The sequence below is a fragment of the Mustelus asterias genome, chromosome 18 (assembly GCF_964213995.1).
Source record: "Mustelus asterias chromosome 18, sMusAst1.hap1.1, whole genome shotgun sequence".
Taxonomy (NCBI): domain Eukaryota; kingdom Metazoa; phylum Chordata; class Chondrichthyes; order Carcharhiniformes; family Triakidae; genus Mustelus; species Mustelus asterias.
In genome coordinates, this window is record NC_135818.1 from 13,993,380 (window position 1) to 14,015,649 (window position 22,270).

Below are 22,270 nucleotides of genomic sequence, written 5' to 3' on the forward strand. Positions count from 1 at the left end.
ATTTCATTGTCATAGGGGTACAGGGGAAATGAACTAGGTCATGATGCTCGTTTGGAGAGCTGGTTCAGACACGATGGGCCAAATGGCCTCCTTCTGCACCACAACAATTCTGTGATTCAATTCTGTAAATCAGAGCAGCATGCAGACAATTGCCTCCTGCAGTCCAGTTGATCAACTGTAAAGATAAACCCTATGCCTACACTGCCTGCAATCATAGAAATCATAGAAACCCTACAGTACAGAAAGAGGCCATTCGGCCCATCGAGTCTGCACTGACCACAATCCCACCCAGGCCCTACCCCCATATCCCTACATATTTTACCCACTAATCTACACATCTCAGGACACTAAGGGGCAATTTAAGCATGGCCAATCAACCTAACCCGCACATCTTTGGAATGTGGGAGGAAACCGGAGCACCCGGAGGAAACCCACGCAGACACGAGGAGAATGTGCAAACTCCACACAGACAGTGACCTAAGCCGGGAATCGAACCCAGGTCCCTGGAGCTGTGAAGCAGCAGTGCTAACCACTGTGCTACCGTGCCGCCCCCCAATCATTGTGGAATATTGGCTCCTTACCATTACTGAATAGGTAAGGTTGAATGGACTGTTGATGCCTGTTGCTTTTACATCTCCAAAATAGTTCCATCCATTATTCATTCACATTTCACCTCGGAACCTCAACACATTGTTTCCTACAGTGGGAGATGTACAAACATTTCTACTGTGAAATAGTCGTGTGTGCGTCTATACTAGTTTTGGAAAAGTAGGCATAATGTTGCAAAATTGTTTGTTGCACATCTGATATTGAAATTGCAATTGTTCAGAAGACAACAACCATTATCAGTTTGCAACAGGAATTTAAAATGAATTGTGTAACTTCCAGAAAAAACATTACAGGCCTTTTCAGCCACAATGAAGTCAGCTGAAACCCTCTATAATCAATCAACTGTTCAAATGACCAAACTTGTCAATGTAGCTCAGTCTGAGCATCCACATGCATTCTGTAAACTCAAACCACCTCTGGCTTCATTTCTAAAAGGACTTCTAGTTTTGGTTTTGACAAAGACTTAATTTGCAAAAAAAAACTAGGTGTTCACAGCATTTACAGCTTTGTAACATGCACACATCCCCAACCCACCATAGAATTTTATCTTGATCTGTTGTGAAAATGTCTCAATTCGTGATTCGTACTTTTTACGAATATAATTGGCAATTTGTGGATTGAATTGCTAAGTGCAAGTTAAATGAAAACTCCTGGTGAGAAGCTGGTAAACAGGACCTAAAGTAATTGCTATTCAAAGGGTGACCTGTGTTTATTTAATAAGACCGGTGTTGGAAGCAGGAAAACATTAAACAATAGGTGGCCCCCTTTCCGAGTCTTGGTAGAGATGAGATGTCTACAGTTATCTTCACAGGAGATTTAAATTATTTATATAGTTTCCTAAAACAGAGAAGAGTTGGGAATTGTAGATGATTAGCTTGAATCTCTATCTGGGACATCCCAAGTGTGCCACCTTGCCATGGATGATTTTTCTCTTGGCTTTTGGTTTTCTCTTTGTTTTCACATAAAAGCAGAAGCAGTGAGAGAGAAATCTGTCAGGAGTTGTAGTTCAGAAGCAAAGGGCCATCAGAAACAAAGGGTGCTTTCTGGTTTTGGAGTCAGTGAGCAAGAAAGCTGCGAGGTCCCTGCTTGAGCTTGGGTATCAACCATTGCGAAACATGGGAGAGTTGGAGCATTGCCTAGTGGAAAAGTCCCACAAAATCTCACATCTCAGAGAATGGCCAAAACACTGAGGAGAAATCACAGTGAATGAACCCATGGGATCCTGTAAACTATAGGGGAACTCTTGGTGGAGATAAAAGTAGAATAGAAAGTGGTTGGTTAGATACAATTGCTTACAAAATATATTGTTGTTAGTAGTACTTGCTTTGTTTAACTCTTGCACAGTAAAAGTTTAGTTTAAAATGTGAAATCCTGGGGTGTAATTCTGTCACTAACTGGAATTACTTTTTAAGAAGTTACTGGCCTTCTTTTGTGATCGTAGCATTATTCACTTGCTGACATCAAATGAAGAAACTAAAAATGAAGTCTGCTTACTGCAATATTTAAAGGCAATACAGTGTAATGGAATAATCATTGATGTACTGTGTTTTGTGAAAGCCTGTACTTTTTTGGGGGGGACCAAACTGGGTAGTATTCTTATAGAGGGTTAATTGGTTTTCTGATAATGACACCATTAGGTTGAAAGAAATTCCCTTACAACTTGAAGTTGCCATGGGGATGAACAGCTAAGTAGCAAAGGTAAACAGAAAGCCAATTGCAGTGCGATTGGGTTGCAGCCTGTGTTTTTGTTTGCAAATTCAGAACCCGCTGAGAGTTTGTCAGAGAGGAAACAAGCAAGATTCTCTCTAAATGGAAGTTTTTTTTGTTGGCAGATTTTATACAGACCCTCGTGTGAAATATCATTCAGCTATTAATTAATGTTTTAATTATATTGATTTTAGTTGGTTTGTTATAGTAGAAGGTTTTAAAAAGTAATATCTTTTTTCAGTCTTATTTTCTTTGTTGACTTCATGGGGATTCCTCTTCTTAAAAAAGTTATTGGAATTTACAGTGATAGTAACATTTGATACATTTTCAAACTTAGTAATTATTTGCATTAGAGCCCATGTACTATTAATCCATCGCTCTGAGCAGTTTCTTTTTCCCCCCACCAGAATATCGTGTCAGCCTACGTTGCAATGGTTTTTCCTCAGATTTCTGGGGTGGGATTTTCCAGCTGCACTCGCCCCAAAACTGGAAGATCCCACCTGAGGTCAACGGACCTTTGTACGGTCCGCATCCCCCTCTCCCCACCTGCTATGATTCCCGTGGCAAGCGGGATGGGAAAATTTCCCCCCTGGTCTTTAACACTTTGCTCTCATTACTAAGGCAAGAAATATTTTTTTTAAATTATTCATTTGTGGGACATGAGCGTCACTGGCTGGCCAGCATTTATTGCCCATTCCCAGCTGCCCTTGAACTGAGTGGCCATTTCAACCACATTGCTGTGGCTCTGGAGCCACATGTGGGCCAGATCAGGTAAAGACAGCAGATTTCCTTCCCTAAAGGACATTAGTAAACCAGATTGTTTTTTTTCTGACAATCGTCAATGGTTTCATGGTTATCAATAGATTCTTAATTCCAGATATTTTCATTGAATTCAAATTACACCATCGAACATGGCAGGATTCGAACCCGGGTCCCCAGAACATTCACTGAGTTTCTGGATTAATAGTCTAGCGATAATACCACTAGGCCATCGCCTCGCCCAAGTTAAAACACCATCCGCTGTTTTCACTTGATTTTTAAAAATATAACCCTGATAAAAATGCTTTTTCAAAATAGTTCACGGCTGCACCCAGAGCACCCAATTGCATCAACAGGTGACAGATGAGATGCAAGATACAGAAATGAAAAGTTGTACTCATGAAGATGAAACATCTCAGAATGGAGTAATACTTAAATACAAAGAGATTGGGCAGAGTCCAGGTTGGCAATAAATTGAAGATATTGTGGAAACGTTTGATGGGAGTGAGTGAAGCAAGTCAGGGATTATTAAGCCAATATAAGCTGAAATAGTGAAACAGTGAACATTAAGAGCCTCATGGATCACAAGTAGATACAGGGAAAAGCTCTCCACTCAAGTCTAATGATGTTCCTTAACCTCAATAAGCATCAACAGATCTTCCTGACCAACACATGCATCTTCCAATATCATTCACATGCAATTTATTTAAAAAATATATCACCTCTTCTTTTTAATTAGTCTGATTCTTAAAATCCCAATGGGTTCTTTGTTGATGTGTGCATGACTAAAATACACCAATTAGCTCTGGTGTTGGAGAGACAGGAGTGGTGGGGATGAGGTGCAGGCAACCTAGATCTCAAAGTGTGGAAGATTCTACATGATACAAAGCAATTACTCAAAAAAGAGACCTTAAAGCACACACATCTGACCACTGTATCCAACTGTTGGAGTAAAATCAAAATTAAAGGACATAAGATGGTTACCTGGCACAAAATGGACTCTGGAAAAAGACATTAAGATGTGCTGACTTGGGCACAGACATTGCACAGCAAGTTAAAACCTGCTAGTGTTTAAATTGCTGCAGGAAACAGATCAGACCTTGAGGTACCTTAGCTTGAGATAAAGCAGAACCAAAACAATTAGTTTTTGTAACGAGATCAGTCTTTGATGGGGGAAATAAATGTATCTACTCTATGTATAACGATGTGTTAACTGCCAATGTCCGTCCTTGTCTATTATTTGAAAATGTATAAAGATGCTCAACTGCCACTGTAAAGTTGAGAAGGTGACTGCGCGCACAGCGGAGAGCCCAGTGCTTCTCCCAAAGCTTTGTCCGATAAAACTGCGTGTTGAATCTTTAAGTCTGACTCAGAGTGGTGATTTTTCCACAACACATTGGCGTAGTCGGCAGGATCTCACTGCTGGTGAGTTGGTCGGTTGGCCTCGATCGGTGAACTGAAGTAGAGATTATTGAATCTGTGGGAGTCAGACTGAGCCAACAATGCAGTTAGAAATGGGTGAAAATTAGGGGGATTTATGGTACTATTGGATAGAAATAAGTATTGATTGTTACTTGTGCTGATTGACTAAAAGACAAGGAAGTGCCTGTCTCAAACGCGCAGCCTTAGACCGGTTGTTAAGAGCGGAAATCCCCCACGCGAAGGTCAGGACCCTGAAGTGGGCGTAGAGGCACCAGGGCACTTAGGATCATGAAGCACAAGTGATAGAGGTCATTTAGCATCAAACTCTGTAGTGGCGAATAAATGCAGAGTTTGCCACCTGTTTGCATGGAAGTTTGTGTACTTGTCTGTCACATTATAAAGCGGTGTGGAAAAGGAGCTGATCACTCTGACCTAAAGCCGGACTCCGGTGGAGGAAACACGTTGCCGAGGAGGTAATCGTGGCCGTGAGTATAAATAGAAACCCTTAACTGTGGAGAAAACACTTTGCTAAGGAAGTAATCGTGGCCGGGGGTAGTGAAGTCTGCGAGATGGCAGATAGAGAAACTAAGTGGGGACCTGCGGGTTCTCTCATTGATAAATATATGACAGACAGACATGCGCTGATTAAGAAGATGCAAAGGGATGGCTGGGATGTTTCTCAGACCTTGGAACAACAGAGAAAGTGGGTAGATGGGGAAAAGAGACACAAAACAAAAAAGGCAGGGGTATTATTAGTACATCAGTTAGCTGGGCTAATTGAACAAGTAGTCCACTAAAAAGTGGAACGAGGATAAGGATAAGATTAGAAATTTAGAATCCAGAGTAAGGGAATTGGAGAAAAAGAATCGAGTATTAGAGGAGAATGAATGGGGAGGGGAAACTGTTCCTCTGCCCCCTTATGAGTCCATACAACAGAGACTAACCGCCCCTCCAGAGGAAGGGGAAGCGCTAGAACACAACTTGGCGTCAGTAACCCGAGGGGGAACAGACGCGTAGCCAAAAGCAAATTACAAACCATTTACCCTGGGCGAAAGACAACAGATAATGGCCTCCCTGGGTAAACTACAACCTAGAAACACAAATACGAAATTTTGGGAAGAATTAGATACGATTTGGGTAGGATACCAACTGCACCTAAGCGATATACACCAATTGGTTAGGGTTGCATGTCCAGTGGATAAATGGAGACAGGTAGCCGGAGGGCCCGCCATTCCCCCAGCACAAGACTACAGTGGGGGACGGTGGACACATGCAGTAGACCTAACAGCAGAAATAGATGCCCAACAGACACCCTTCCCCCTGTTTAAAACAGAAGTCCAGAGAGTTTTAGGAAATGCTCCTACGAATTGGAGTCAAATCACAACGACCAAACAACAAAAGGGGGAAGGAGCTTCTGAATATGGGGAACGGTTGTTCCAAGTATACCAGGAATGCTCAGGGCAAGGAAGCCAAGGCCGTGGGGATCGAGCCTTCATCCAGGCTTTCAAGGATGGGCTCTCCAGCACTCACCAAACCATCCTAAAGATGGGAGTGATCATGTCCCAGGATTATGATGAACTAGTGGAATAGGCTAGTGGCGTACTTGGAGGCAGGGAGGAGAAATCTCAGACAAGGATAAAACCGGAGAGCGTAGCCGCCTACGGTAGCGGGAGCGGAACTAAGCCCAAACTGACCAGTCACAATTGTGGCCCACAAGGACATTTTGCAAAGGAGTGCCGGGTCCCAAGGAAAGGAAATAAAAGTGGAAATAGTGGGAGGCTTTGTAATCACTGTAATAAAAATGGACACACGGAAGCAATATGTTGGGACAAACATGGAAGACCCCCGCCCCGATCCATGTCCACAGCAGAATCAGAGGAACTAAGGTACCTCCGAGGTCAGCAAGACTGACGGCCTGCAGCCCCCATTCATAAGGGTAAGGAGGAAGGATCTATGTGTCTGCACTAGTAGGGGGCAGGCAATGTGAGATGCTGGTGGACACAGGAGCATCCATATCTGTCACTGACCTTCCCTTACCCACTACAAGTAGGATGATTTATCTAACAGGGATAGGAGGGAATAAAACACCCGCCTACCTGAGCGAGACCACGTTAGTAGAAATAAATAATTTGTATATACCTATGAGATTCTCTGTATGTAAAAATAACGAGGGTACAATAATGGGAAATGATTTAATGAAGGAGTATGAGATTTTGATTGACTGTGGGAAGGGAGAATTAATCTGGCCAAAACGGGACGGTCGGAAAACCAGAATAGGAAAAACTCACAAGTCACCTCGAGACTATCAAGGTGGCCACAGCCATCACCAGAGATTGGCGACTAGAAACAGAGGGGTTTGGAGCCATCTGTGCCTCCGTCCCCGGAGTATAGGCCTAACCAAAACTGACCCGATAAAAGGTGCCCGGACCGGAGCACAAGCCCCACCAACAATATCTGATAAAACCGGAAGCAAAGGCAGCTGTAGTAGAAATAGTTAAAGGGTTAGTGGAGAAAGGAATCCTGAGGGAAACTAAGAGTACCACTAACTCCCCTACCTGGCCAGTGAGCAAACCCGACGGAAGTTACAGACTCACCATAGACTACACCGGCCTCAATAAAGTCAAGTCCAAATTGTACCCCATTGTAGCAAGCCCCTCGACAATCCTGAATGGATTGTCAAAGAAGCATAAAATCTTTACTGTATTGGACATAGCCAATGGATTCTGGCCCCTACCCTTGGATCCCGAATCCCAAGACAAATTCTCCTTTACAGTGGGAGACAAACAGTACACTTGGACTTGCCTACCGCAGGGATTCCACAATAGCCCTGCTACCTTCCATCGAGTAATGAGTGACATCCTGAACAGGGTAGAACTACCAGAGGGTAGCACGATTCTACAATACGTGGATGATATATTCATAGCCTCAGAATCTAAGTCAGGACACCAGGGAGCACTATACCTACTGTTGAATGAACTGAAAACCGCAGGATTAAAGGTGAGCCCCAAAAAGGCACAAATCGGAAAGCACAAGTCCTGTATCTTGGACACTTAATATCACAAGGGCTTAAAGAGATGCCAACAGACCGTAAGAAGGCGGTACAACAAATGCCGCGGCCAGTCACCGTAAGAGGAGTCAGGAAGGTGCTGGGACTATTTAATTATAGCTTTAGTTTTATCCCCGAATTCGCAAAATTGGCAGAGCCTATACAGAGACTAGTTAAAAGGGGGGAAGCCAGCTTTAAACTCCGTAGAATGGGGACCTGAACAAGAAGAGGCCTATAATAAATTAAAGGCAAAAGTGATATCAGCCCCCGGACTGGGACCACCCGATTCCGATAAAGATTTCCACATACTCTGCAATAATGAAGGGGGGTTCTACTCTGCAATAGTAACGCAAGATCATGGCGATAAACGGAGAAAGAAGTTTAACAACACCAGGTTAAAGTTCAACAGGTTTATTTGGTAGTAAAAGCCACACAAGCTTTCGGAGCTCCAAGCCCCTCCTTCAGGTGAGTGGAAATTCTGTTCACAAACAGAGCATATAAAGACACAAACTCAATTTACATGAATAATGGTTGGAATGCGAATACTTACAACTAATCAAGTCTTTAAGAAACAAAAGAACATGAGTGGAGAGAGCATCAAGACAGGCTAAAAAGATGTGTATTGTCTTGATAAACGGAGACCCATAGGTTACTATTCAACAGCAGAAGGGCCGGTAGTTACCGGACTGCCGAGGTGCATAGCCGCCTTAGATTGCGCCGCCTGGGCCGTAAAGGTTAGCGAACCGATAGTAATGACAGGAAATATAATCCTCCACACCAAACACACCTTGGTGTAACTGCTAAATACAGGAAAGTTAAGGTCTGTCTCAAACATGAGAAGGGCTAAATGGGAAGCCATCCTCCTACCTCCCGGCAAATCAGCTATAATAGTAAGGGACACAGGAGATAACCCAGCAGAAGGAATTTTGGATACAGGAGAACCACATAACTGTGGAGACGTAGATATGGATAAAGGAGGTGGTCAGGTAAAGGATGTACCTTTAGCAACAGCTGAGGAGACCCTTTTTGTAGATGGCTCACGTAAATACGTGGAGGGATCACCCTGGACAGGGTGGGCAGTAGTAAATGACAAATTGGAAACGGTAAAGTCAGAAAGAATTGACGGAGGTCTATCCGCGCAGGTGGCGGAACTAGTGGCACTCACAAAGGCACTAGAATTGTCTGAAGGAAAAACGGTAAACATATATACCGGTAGTAGGTACGCATTCGGGGTAATACACGATTATATGACGGCATGGAGTAGAAGGGGGTTTTTAACCATGGGAGGAACTCCTATTAAACACCAACAAAGGATCGAGGCATTACTAAAAGCCAGCGAAAAACCCCGAGAAGCGGCAGTAATAAAAATTAAAGCGCATCAGAAGGAACCAGAAAGGGATAACCCAGATTGGTTAAATTACAAAGGGAACCAAGCCGCAGATAGAGCAGCACAATTAGCGTTAGAGCAGGAGGCAGTTTCCGAGCTGCCAACAGCAGTAACGGGCTAGACAGGAGACGAAATAGATATTCGGGACTTAAACGAGGATACCTTGAAAGAGGAAAAGGGTAAGTGGGAAGCACAGGGAGCGAGCAGAGGGATTGATAATGTTTGGAGATGAAATGATAAGGTAATGGCACCGGAGTGCATACAAAACACCCTCTTGGAACTACACCATGGACTCTCACATGCGGGAAGAGAGGCCATGACAATTAGTATAGGAAAAGAATGGTGGTGGAAAGGAATGGGAAGGGACATAGCCCGACATTGTCACCGATGTGTGACATGCGCGTAATACAACCCCGATCGACCCATAAAGATTAAGATGGGACACCAGCCCCGACGAAAGGGGCCCTGGGAACATCTGCAAATAGATTTCACAGGGCCACTACCACAATCCCACGGTAAAACCTCTTGTTTGGTCATTATAGACCAGTTTACCAGGTGGGTAGAAGCGTTCCCTACTAAAAATTGTACTGCTACCATGGTGGCTAGAATATTAGTGGAGGAGGTAATCTCTAGATGGGGAATACCCATACAAATTGATTCAGATCAAGGGACACACTTCTCCGGAAAGGTGGTAAAAACAGTGTGCCAACTGATGGGAATAAAACAAAAATTCCACATCCCTTACCACCCGCAGAGTTCTGGAATGGTGGAATGCATGAACAGAACCTTCAAGAATGCCCTGGCCAAGGCCATGCAAACGTCAGGAAAAACATGGACAGAAGTATTACCGACTATATTAATGACATTAAGAGCCACGACAAACCGGACAACCGGATTAACCCCTTATGAACTAATGACAGAAAGGGCGATGCAATTACCAGAAAGCATAACAGGTGGGGCCGATGTAGGTCCACTAAAAGACAAAATTAAATGGTATGTTTTGGAACTAAGCACCCAACTAAAAGGGATGCGTAAATTAGTAAAGGATAATCAGGAAGGAAGAGATGCACAGAGAGAGCTTGAAATGCTCCCTGACGTCCCAACAGCGGGAAGTCACGTCTTGGTAAAAACAGTATCTGAAAAACCAGGATTTGCACCAAAATGGAATGGGCCATATGAGGTCATAATTAGTGGAGATACCTGTGCCAGTCTGGACATAAGGGGGAAAGGTGTATGGAAACATTGGACCCAACTGAAATTATACAAAGAAATGAATGAATGGATATTAAAGTGACCAGAGTGCTTTCCCCAAAACAGGTGACGACTACAAGCAAGATTAACTGACGTGTTCGGGTTGGCAATATAGCCTTTGGAAAGTTGTTAACATAAAGTAATAAGATTGATACTTGCCTGTTGAGAACATGTCTAAGATCGCGTATATGATTGCATTACTCTATGTTGTCGCGATGGTAAAGTTGACTGGGCTAGAGAATAACTTATTCTACAAGGCTCATGTACATTTACACGGTAATCGAACCGTGTGTTACCTGCTAGCCCAATCTGTAGCGGCCCTATTTGTGGCCACCCCTGGGTGGACCCCCCATGACTTATATACGGCAGATACCTCAGACGCACCCTGTAAAGGACAAATAGGCAAATATAAAAGGGGTATACAGGGAAGATGTGTGGAACTTATAAATCCCACAGATCCTGTGTGCAGGGGGTTCCAGGGAGTGGGAGGAAGAGTATGCCCAGATGATGCAAGCTACCCGCTTTGCTTCTCGGGGCAGGGATGGGGATGTGATCTGCCTTGGTCCCCAAGAATGTTTCCTGTGTACAGACGCAGTGTGTCCATCAGCACTGTCGGGTAAATAGAGGCCAGTTTACTTGTACCTGTAATGAGCAGAGATGCCTGAACGTAACTGCGGGGAGGCAGTTCATTTGTGGTCAGTGTAATGGGACTCATGTCAACTCAGCCGAATGGACATACCCGTTTGATACCTACCAAGTGTTAGGATCAGACAGGGAGTCAAGTGAACCAAGCAATTGGTGGTATACACAAACCAATAACCGGGATATTAAATGCTACCGGGCCAAGAAGAGATTTGTGTTCCTCCTCAACGGCACCTTCACGACAGCAACACCCAACCCTCCCGATCCTTTTTGCAGTGGGGACAATAGGACGACTCACTGTTCCATTCCCTCAAAGGGGACATATCTGGAGAAAGATAGTGACACGGGCCATCAGCAAGGAATTCTGTGCCGATTGGGAAGTCCCGACCACACTGGGATCGTCACTCGGCTACGGGTTCCTTGGGACCCTGTCTCGGGGGGGGGTTTAACCATCCTGGGAAACAGTACATCAAAGGCATTGGAGGCTGTCAACCAAGAATTGGCTGAATTAAGATTATACGCGCAGCAGACCCGCTATGCCGTAGGCTATCAGTTAGCCCAACAGGAGGGAGTACGCACACTAATAGGAGACAAATGTATAACGCATGTTACAAATGAATCTTACATCATCACCCAAGCCATTAATAATAAGAAAGCAGCTCGATGACTTTAGACAAGGCCCCAAAAAGGGGAATAGCTGGCTCGAATGGTTAGTGGGGGGGGATCCTGGGGATCCTATTTAATAAGAAGTTTAACAACACCAGGTTAAAGTCCAACAGGTTTATTTGGTAGCAAAAGCCACACAAGCTTTCGGAGCTCCAAGCCCCTTCTTCAGGTGAGTGGGAATTCTGTTCACAAACAGGGCATATAAAGAGAGACTCAATTTACATGAATAATGGTTGGAATGCGAATACTTACAACTAATCAAGTCTTTAAGAAACAAAACAATGTGAGTGGAGAGAGCATCAAGACAGGCTAAAAAGATGTGTATTGTCTCCAGACAAGACAGCCAGTGAAACTCTGCAGGTCTAGGCAACTGTGGGGGTTACAAATAGTGTGACATGAACCCAATATCCCGGTTGAGGCCGTCCTCATGTGTGCGGAACTTGGCTATCAGTTTCTGCTCAGCGACTCTGCGCTGTCGTGTGTCACGAAGGCCTATTTAATGCATGGACTGATCATTCTCGTTGCAATAATAATTGTCTGTTGCCTAATTATCGGATGTCTTAATGTCTGCTGCAAAGTAATGATGACTCGGATTGTGCCAGGAGCCAGTGTGGTCATCGAAGAAGAACACCTGATGGGAACTCCCGAAGACACCAAGGACAACGATGATGAAAGAAAGAGCGAGAAGGTGGACGTCTACCTGTGAACACGTGACCTGTTGGTTGTGAGTCAGGCATATCAATTGCCGGACCCACGATGCTGCTATTGTTGGTCCATCGGATTATTAAATCATAATCTTGACCAAAAGGGGGAGTTGTTGGAATAAAATCAAAATTAAAGGACACAAGATGGTTACCTGGCACAAAATGGACTCTGGGAAAAGACATTAAGATGTGCTGACTTGGGCACAGACATTGCACAGCAAGTTAAAACCTGTTAGTGTTTAAATTGCTGCAGGAAACAGATCAGACCTTGAGGCACCTTAGCTTGAATAAAGCAGAACCAAAACAATGAGTTTTTGTAACGAGATCAGTCTTTGATGGGGGAAATAAATGCATAAAATGTATCTACTCTATGTATAACGATGTGCTAACGGCTAATGTCCATCCTTGTCTATTATTTGAAATTGTATAAAGATGCTCAACTGCCATTGTAAAGTTGAGAAGGTGACTGCGCGCACTGCGGCGAGCCCAGCGCTTCTCCCAAAGCTTTGTCCGATAAAACTGCATGTTGAATCTTTAAGTCTGACTCCGAGTGGTGATTTTCCCACAACACAACACTATGCATCATTTAACACTTGCCAAACTTCAGAGTGAGAACTGTAAAGCATTTTTGCTGAAGTATTCTATGTTTTGCTATTGTGTACGGTAGTGAAGGTGCCCACACCACTTGGCAGGAACAACTAGTCAAGTCCAACTAGAGGTGGTATTCAGGAAAATGCAAGAAATAGCATGCCTAATCTTTTTTGGCTGTCGTAGGAATAATCTTAAAGGAGCACCATCCCTACACATGGAGTGTAATAAAGACATTAAGCAAACCCGGAGACTGCAGAATTACCCTGCATGCTCTCCAAACAGAAACAGAGTAGAAGGCTCAGTGCAGGATGCGTACTATTTTAGTATTGGTCCGTGTCTTTTGGTTTATCATTGCTGGTTAACATGTTTAATTGTGAATTCTGTAGCATTTAATAGTTCCAATACAAAATTAAAATCACACAACTCACTGCTGAAAGTAACAGTTCAATTTGAGCCATAGTATGAGAGTTATGTACAGTAATAACACTGAGTTAGTGAATTAATAAACGTTTTATTCTATGTGGGATAAGATATTTGAGACGGTCCATTTCCAATTTTTACCATCCAGGGAAAAGTGCCATTCAGCCAATGTACAGTTTCTTCATGGCTGAGAGTAAATTTAAATGCTTTGATAAATCCAACAATCATGAGACTCTTCTGCACAGCTGTAATTGTGCGCGCTATCCTTTTTGGATGTCTCCCCTGGTGCTGTGGTCTTAGGAAAGTAGACTCTAAGGATGCAGAGATTACTGAACTAGGCAGGAAGGTTATTTGATGAACAGATCTTTCTTGACAAAATCTGCACTGCACTTAAAGAATTCTAACAAAAGTGACAAGGGCCATGAGCAATAAGAATCACCCCTCGTTTCAGGAGGACTGTTGAATGCGTTCAGGGAAAAGGCTACAATCCCTCAGAAGCAGGACAAATCGGTTCTTTAACTTGTCTTTGCCCTTTTCTTTAAGAGCTTTTAACAGGAGTTGGATGAATGGGTGAGGATATGCACTAATGGTGGAACTCACTGGCTGATTTAATGTACGAAATTTTTTTTTTAATAGATTAAATAGGTAAAGTTGAACCTCTGCGATAGGGTAAATTTTCTTTTATTTTTGTCACGATTAATTCATATGTAAATTTTGAATGAATCCAAAATTAATTTTTGTATGGACAACAAAGCGAAATTCAATTGAATATTTCTAGAGGTATATGCAATGCTCATCACGACTGCAAATTGGTGGAAAGCAAACTCTACTTCACAGCCAGTTTCAGAACTGGTAAATTCTACAGAAAACAAATCTGAGATACCAAGAGACATAAATGAAACAAAACTACACATACTGGATGTCGGCCCTTTACCAGAACATATATAAAACATCACTTTCTTTCATGAAAAATGCTGGTGTGTCTTGGGTTTAAAACCATTGGGGCTCCTTCTGCAGGCATCTGATTTACTGAGCATAATGATGAACATTTAGGAACCACATTGCAAGGTTCATTATCTACAACTAGATAAGTTTGGGATTTAATAGATCAGAGCCAATGTACTTGATTAGAAAACTGTGCTTCTCAGCAGTGTAACGGGTCAGATGGTTAAAACACAAGAAAGGGAGGTGAACACGCAAACACTTTGCTGGATCTCAGTGTCAATCGTACAATTTAATGGATGGCACTGTTGATTTCACCCAAGTTCACTGATTTCGAGCCCCGTTTAAAAAATAAACTTGCGTCATTAGTTCCTGGGTGTTGCAGGAGTTACTTTGATGGCCATGGATACGCAGCAGGGGGATGGGCGGTTTCACGTCCATTATTGTCATCACAATTACCATGAATCTTCAGAGCTAAACTATACCCTGTCGAACACACTACAATTTGATGCACATGATAATGACACGCTTTTACAGACAGAACAGATGGTGGGTCAGGGAAGAGAAAAGAGAAAAAGAAAAACGAAAGAGAACACGAGAACACTGCATGCAACAAGAAACTCGTTTAATATGGAAATGAAGACAAGGCCCTTTTTGGCAACAGCACAGCTTTCAAATATTTGGAATTAGTTCAGGCTGCTGGCACGTTTTAGCACTTGGTGCTTTGCTGCATTTGCACTTCAACTAAAACTTGAATCAAAGGCCCAACCATGCTTGGAAATCTCTCAAAAGTCACTGCACAAATTGCAAGACATTCACCAAAACACTTCAACTTAACTATAAAGCTTGATAGGATAGTCTTTTCAAAGACGATCGCATTTGTATTGCCCATGAAGAAGTGGATCAATTAAAACTGATCTCGTCACTTGAATGAGTTAATAGATTTTTCTCAACAAAAATATTTCATTTCTCAAATATAATAGATACACAATTAGTGATCACCATTACATCCTTCCGATTTTAATGTCCACATCCAAGTCATCTATACTGTCCCTGCTTTTCAACCTTGAAATTACCTGTTCTTAGCCTGCATTCAAAGCTTCTCAATAGCAACTGGCAAGGACATGTTTTCTGTTGTTATGCAACATCCTACAAATATCAACTAGAGCGTATGACATAATTTGGTGCTTGGGGGCTGAATATTTACAAAAAACTCTACAAGGAAGTGAAGAATGCCATTTTCTGCACGCAAGTTATCCTGATCAGAATGGGTAATATATGATTATGCACAACATCAAAACATCTTTGACCCTGCACTTCTTTGACCTTCAATATTTGAGTCTGTGATCAAGCACTTAGACCAGTGTGCGCTGAGCAGAGGAGTCATGATGGATCTCTGATATGCGTCACATCAGACTAATTGAAGTTGAACTTTTCAATGAGATCATTAACATGGTAGATCAGAGTATCCATAAATGTTGTCTATATACACTTCCAGAAGACACTTGAAAAGATTCTACACAAGAGATGATTAGCAAATATAAAAGTGCACTGAACTAGTACTTACCTTGTGACATGTGTTGGTAATTGTTTTGGAGGTAAGCGACAGAAAAGAGTAGGCATTAAGAACATTCTTGTCAGAATGTGACAAGCTTCAGAACTTTTACATATTAATGGTTTGTGCCAATTACTACAATTTTAAAAATTGTATCCCTTTTTAAATGGGCCCCAATGAATTGCAAGATGGCTGTTGCGGGGGTCACCTGACCTTTGCAACTTCAATAGCCTAGCAAACTTTCTGGAAAGTCCCAAATTGGATTATAATGTCTCCCTTGAATGGGCATAACTCAACAGCACTCTTCTGTGGAATTTCACACATGCATGGGTCAAGGCTTTTTTCAAAACACAAGACAACATATTCCCAGACACTCTGTCTCCAGGTCTGCAGCATAACAAAAGAGTGCTATCAAAACCAAGGCCTGAATTTTTGCGCAGGCAGAGAGGCTTAAATCCAGTGAACCTAGCCTCTGCTATTTTCAGTAAGAAGTTTAACAACACCAGGTTAAAGTCCAACAGGTTTATTTGGTAGCAAAAGCCACACAAGCTTTCGGAGCTCCAAGCCCCTTCTTCAGGTGAGTGGGAATTCTGTTCACAAACAGGGCATATAAAGAGAGACTCAATTTACATGAATAATGGTTGGAATGCGAATACTTACAGCTAATCAAGTCTTTAAGAAACAAAACAAAACCTGTTGGACTTTAACCTGGTGTTGTTAAACTTCTTACTGTGTTTACCCCAGTCCAACGCGGGCATCTCCACATCTCTGCTACTTTCACAGGTTGGGGGGGGGGGGGGGGGGGGAGATGAAGTGACATATAAACCAGCAGTTGCATCAACCTGCGTTTATTTTGGTGAGGTAGGTTGGTGCCTGAAGCTCAAAGCGTGTGGATTAGACCAGGTAGAAGCAGGTCTGGATGCTGTGAATTAGTTTGGATATGATGTGGAGATGCTGGCATTGGACTGGGGTAAGCACAGTAAGAGGTCTCACAAAACCAGGTTAAAGAACAACAGGTTTATTTGGCAGCACAAGCTTTCGGAGTCTCGCTCCTTCATCAGGTGAGTGAGGAGTTGTGTTCACAAACAGGGCATATACAGACACAAGCTCAATTTACAAGATAATGGTTGGAATGCGAGTCTTTATAGGTAATCAAGTCTTAAGGGTACAGACAATGTGAGTGGAGAGAGGGCCAAGCGCAGGTTAAAGAGGTGTGTATTGTCTCCAGCCAGGTGAGTTAGTGAGATTAGTGTGACATGAACCCAAGATCCCGGTTGAGGCCGTCTTCGTGTGCGGAACTTGACTATCAGTTTCTGCTCAGACGATTCTGCGTTGTCATGTGTTGTGAAGGCCACCTTAGAGAACGCTTACCCGAAGATCAGAGGCCAAATGCCTGTGACTGCTGAAGTGTTCCCCAACTGGAAGGGAACACTCCTGCCTGGTGATTGTCAAGCGGTGTTTATTCATGCGGTATCGTAGCGTCTGCATGGTCTCCCCAATGTACCATGCCTCAGGACATCCTTTCCTGCAGCTTATCAAGTAGACAACGTTGGCCAAGTTGCAAGTGTATGTACCGTGTACCTGGTGGATGGTGTTCTCACGTGAGATGATGGCATCCGTGTCGATGATCCGGCACGTCTTGCAGGGTTGTGTGGTGTCGTCACTGTTCTCCTGAAGGCTGGGTAGTTTGCGGTGGACAATGGCCTGTTTGAAGGCAAGAAGTGGGGGTGTGGGGATGGCCTTGGCGAGATGTTCGTCTTCATCGATGACATGTTGAAGGCTCCGGAGAAGATGTCGTAGCTTCTCCGCTCCGGGGAAGTACTGGACGACGAAGGGTACTCTGTCCCTGTGTCCTGTGTTTGTCTTCCGAGGAGGTCAGTGCGGTTTTTCGCTGTGGCGTGTCAGAACTGTCGATCGATGAGTCGAGCACCATTTCCTGTTCTTACGAGGGCATCTTTCAGCATCTGTAGATGTCTGTTGCGATCCTCCTCATCTGAGCAGATCCTGTGTATACGGAGGGCTTGTCCATAGGGGATGGCTTCTTTAATGTGTTTAGGGTGGAAGCTGGAGCATCGTGAGGTTATCCGTGGGCTTGCGGTACAGTGAAGTGCTGAGGTGACCGTCCTTGATGGAGATGCGTATGTCCATGAATACAAGTGATTCCAGAGAGCAGTCCATGGTGAGTCTGATGGTGGGATGGAACTTGTTGATGTCATCATATAGTTGTTTCAATGATTGTTCACCATGAGTCCAAAGGAAGAAAATGTCATCGATGTATCTAGTGTATAGCATCGGCTGAAGGTCCTGTGCGGTGAAGAGGTCTTGTTCAAACCTGTGCATGAAGATGTTGGCATATTGAGGTGCGAATTTGGTCCCCATGGCTGTTCCGTGTGTCTGGATGAAGAACAGGTTGTTGGAGGTGAAGACATTGTGGTCCAGGATGAAGCGGATGAGTTGTAGAATTGCATCTGGAGATTGGCAGTTGTTGGCGTTGAGTACTGAGGCAGTTGCAGCAATGCTGTCGTTGTGGGGGATGCTGGTGTAGAGTGCCGAGACATCCATTGTGAAGAGGAGTGCTCCTGATTCAACTGCTCCATGCGTGCTGAGTTTCTGTAGGAAGTCCGTAGTGTTGCGACAGAAGCTCGGGATTCTTTGTACAATAGGTTTCAAGATGGCCCTCGATGTAGTCGGAGAGGTTCTCACACAGGGTTCCATTACCTGATACGATGGAACGGCTGGGTGTGTTGGCCTTGTGTAGCTTTGGGAGGCAGTAGAGATCTCCAATGCGGGGAGTACGTGGGATGAGAGCACGGAGGGTGCTCTGAAGGCCTGGATCAAAGGTCTTGGTCAGTCTGTTGCGTTGACAGGTGTGTTCTTTGGTCGGATCTGCGGGTAACTGTCTGTACTGTTCCTCGTTGTTCAGTTGTCGGTACACTTCTTTGCAGTAATCTGTTCTGTTCAGTATGACAGTGGCCCCTCTTTTGTCTGCTGGTTTGATGACAATGTTGTGGTTGTCCTTGGGAGCGCAGATGGCATTGCGTTGTGCTTGGGTGACGTTCGGGGCTGTCTTGTGAGTGCAGCTGATGAATCTGGCATTGACACATCTCCTGACGGCTTGAACATACATGTCGAGTCCCAGGCAGTGGTCTTCCGGAGGGGCCCAATTCGACTCTTTCCTTTTCAGTTGCTGCACTGTGGATCTTTCTGTCGGCTATTCCGGTTCATTGGCTGTCTCATTGTGTTCGCTGTTGGCCTCTTGGTGTTTGTGGAAGAACTCCCGCAGCCTCATTCGACTGATGAATTCCTCTGTGTCCGCTGCGAGACTGATGCGTCTGTATACGCCCTGTTTGTGAACACAACTCCTCACTCACCTGATGAAGGAGCGAGACTGCAAAAGCTTGTGCTGCCAAGTGTTGGACTTTAACCTGGTGTTGCGAGACTTAGTTTGGATAGCTGGAGTATACTTTTGGAGAAATAAAGTACCTCTTTGGACATGGTCATAGGGCATAGAATCATAGAATGCCCACAGTACAGAAGGAAGTCATTCGGCCCATCGATTCTGCACTGACCACAATCCCACCCAGGCCCTATTCCTGTAACCCCATATATTTACCCTGCTAATCTCCTGACACTAGGGTTAATTGAACATGGCCAATCAACCTAACCCGCACATCGTTGGACTGTGGGAGGAAACCAGAGCACCCAGAGGAAACCATGCAGACAGAGAGAGAACGTGCAGACTCCACACAGATAGCGAGCCAAGGCTGGAATTGAACCCAGGTCCCTGGCGCTGTGAGGCAGCAGTGCTAACCACTGTGCCACCATGCCACCCAATCTTTGGAAGAGATAAGGCACCCTTTGGTTAGGTCATGTGTCCTTTGGGAATGCATGTCAAAAGTGCATAAATGCATTGGAACTGTCAAGCTTTTTTTATTTCTGCATGGGACATAGGTATCGTTGGCTGGCCAGCATTTATTGTCCATCCCTAGTTGCCGTTGAGGTGGTGGTGATGAGTTGCCTTCTCAAAATTCTGCTGTCCATATGCTGTGGGTTGACCCACAATGCCGTTAGGGAGGGAATTCCAGGATTTTGACCCAGCGACTGCAAACGAACTGCGATATATTTCCAAGTCAGGATGGTGAATGACTTGGAGGGGAACTTGCAGGTGGTGTGTTCCCATGTATCTGCTGCCTTTGTCTTTCTAGATGGAAATGGTCGTGGGTTTGGAAGATGCTGTCTAAGGATCTTTGATGAATTTCTTCAGTGCATCTTGTAGATAGCACACTGCTGCTAGTGACTGTCGGTGATGGAGGGAGTGGATGTTTGCAGATGTGGTGCCAATCAAGCGAGCTGCTCTGTCCTAGATGGTGTCAAGCTTCCTGAGCGTTGTTGATGGTACACCCATCCAGGCAAGTGAGGAATATTCCATCACTCCTGGCTTGTGCCTTGTGGATGGTGAATAGGCTTTGAGTCGTCGGGGGGGTGAGTTACTCGCCACAGTATTCGTAGCCTCTGACCTGCTCTTGTAGCCACTGTGCTTACGTGGGAGTCCAGTCGAGTTTCTGGTCTATGGTAACCCCAAGGATGTTGACAGAAAGCTGTCACAGAACTGCCAAGCTGTTAAAGAACTATCAAAGCTGTCAAGGAATTTAACTTTGCTGGGATTTATGTTTTTAAAAATGTGTAGAGTTTTTATCTTAAAAAGCGGTGTCCGCTATTTAACTATCTTTTGATATAAACCTGAGGATTTTATTATAGGATTTGTGCTGCATGACTGATTTCACAATTTAACATTTTCACAGAGGGGTGCCTGTTAATTCAACAGCTTGATTGGCAGCTTCATGTGGTTACGGAATAGAAATACCACCACCAACATCACAGCTGCAAAGAAAGTCTGTGTCACCCTCCCACAATCTGTTTCGAATAGCTCAGAACTTACCTGCAAGAAATTGGATGTCAGGTTACAAGCAGAGGTATCTCCGGTTACAACTGTCCGCACAATCTGAACAGTTTTAATTCAAAGGCACACAGCAGATAATCCAGGTTTGGCCCCAGATATTTGAATTCACCTGAATTTTGATTCCAGTGGGAAAACTCCATCCTTCATTGGACTCCCAAAGATATGTGAACTTTTAACTATTCAGTTTGATTATAATATCCAGGAAAGTGCACTACTGGCCTCAATTGTACCCTTCTTGGGCATGTGTTGCATGATTGATATAGTAGTAGATCCTTCCAGAGTTAATGTATGAATAAATTATTCTATTGGTGGGCGGCTGGGTGAGATGGATCCCACCCACCCCTCCCCCCCCCTCCCCCATAAGGGATTAGAGGGCTGCACATCCAAGTCTGCAGATGACATCAAGTTAAGAGGAATTTTTAAGGCAGCCAAAAAGGACAAATTGGAATATGTTCTCAATACTCAGAGACTAGGAGCTGTGGATTTGCAAGGGGATTTAGGTGTCCAAATGCACAAATCACTGAAAAAGGAGTGTACAGCTATATAAATCAGAGGGCTAATGGAATGTTTTCCTTTATCTTAAGGGGTCTGGAATACAGAAGAAGTGAGGAGACAATCCTTCAGTTGTACAGAGATTTAGTAATACCCTACCTGGAGTCCAGCATTCAGCTGTGACTGATTTAATGTAAATTATGATTTGAGCATTAGAGTTTTGGATGAGCTCAAGCTTACGCAGAAGGGAAGATGGGAGACTGTCCAGGAAAATATTGGAATAATCAAGTCTAGGGCTAACAAAGGCATCAATATGGGTTCCAACTTCTGATAGGGGGGTGCAGTCGGGTGATCTTATGGAGGTGGAAGAAGTCTGTCTCATTGACGGAGAGGATGCCCAAACATGACACCAAGGTTGCAAACCGTTTGTTTCAAGTCCTAGCACAGTTGCAGGAAGAGGGATGGAATCAGTGAAAAGAGATTTGCAGCTGAGACTGAAGACAAGCCTTCTCTTCCAAATATTAAGTTGGTGGAAATTTCTGCTCATCCAGTGCTGGGTGTCGGTCAAACAGTTTGACAAATCAGAGTGTGGGGAGGTGGGTCAAGAGAGCTGGTGACGATCAGCATACATCATTGGAATATTACATGTAAACAAATGAATTCGGCTATATTCTCATCAGAGTTTTTTAAAATTCTGAATTGAGCTGTTCACTTTACCCTTGAGAGTGATATCCCATCACTTTACACTGGTAAAGTTCCTCTGATGGAAAAAGGTTTCTCTGCACTCCAAATCAAGCAGGAAACAAAAGAATAAATTGTGTTTCGGATTTGGGATTGGACTGCAATTGCTTCCTCATTTGTATCTTTGCACCAGAACACTGAAGAAGCAAAGCTGTTGCTTACTGCAACGATGTGGAGATGCAGGCATTGGAATGGGGTAAACACAGTAAGAGTTTTAACAACACCAGGTTAAAGTCCAACAGGTTTATTTGGTAGCGCAGAGTTGCTGAGCAGAAACTGACAGCCAAGTTCCGTGCACATGAGGACGGCCCAACCCGGGATCCAAACCAAATCCTGGATCCCGGTTTGGGCCGTCCTCATGCGTGCGGAACTTGGC

General features: G+C 43.9%; 1 protein-coding gene across 12 annotated transcripts in view; it reads right to left on the minus strand.

Moving 5' to 3' along the window:
• Positions 1–22,270, minus strand: part of sipa1l1 (signal-induced proliferation-associated 1 like 1) — a 375,648-nt gene that overhangs the window by 52,347 nt on the left and 301,031 nt on the right. The window lies entirely within an intron of this gene.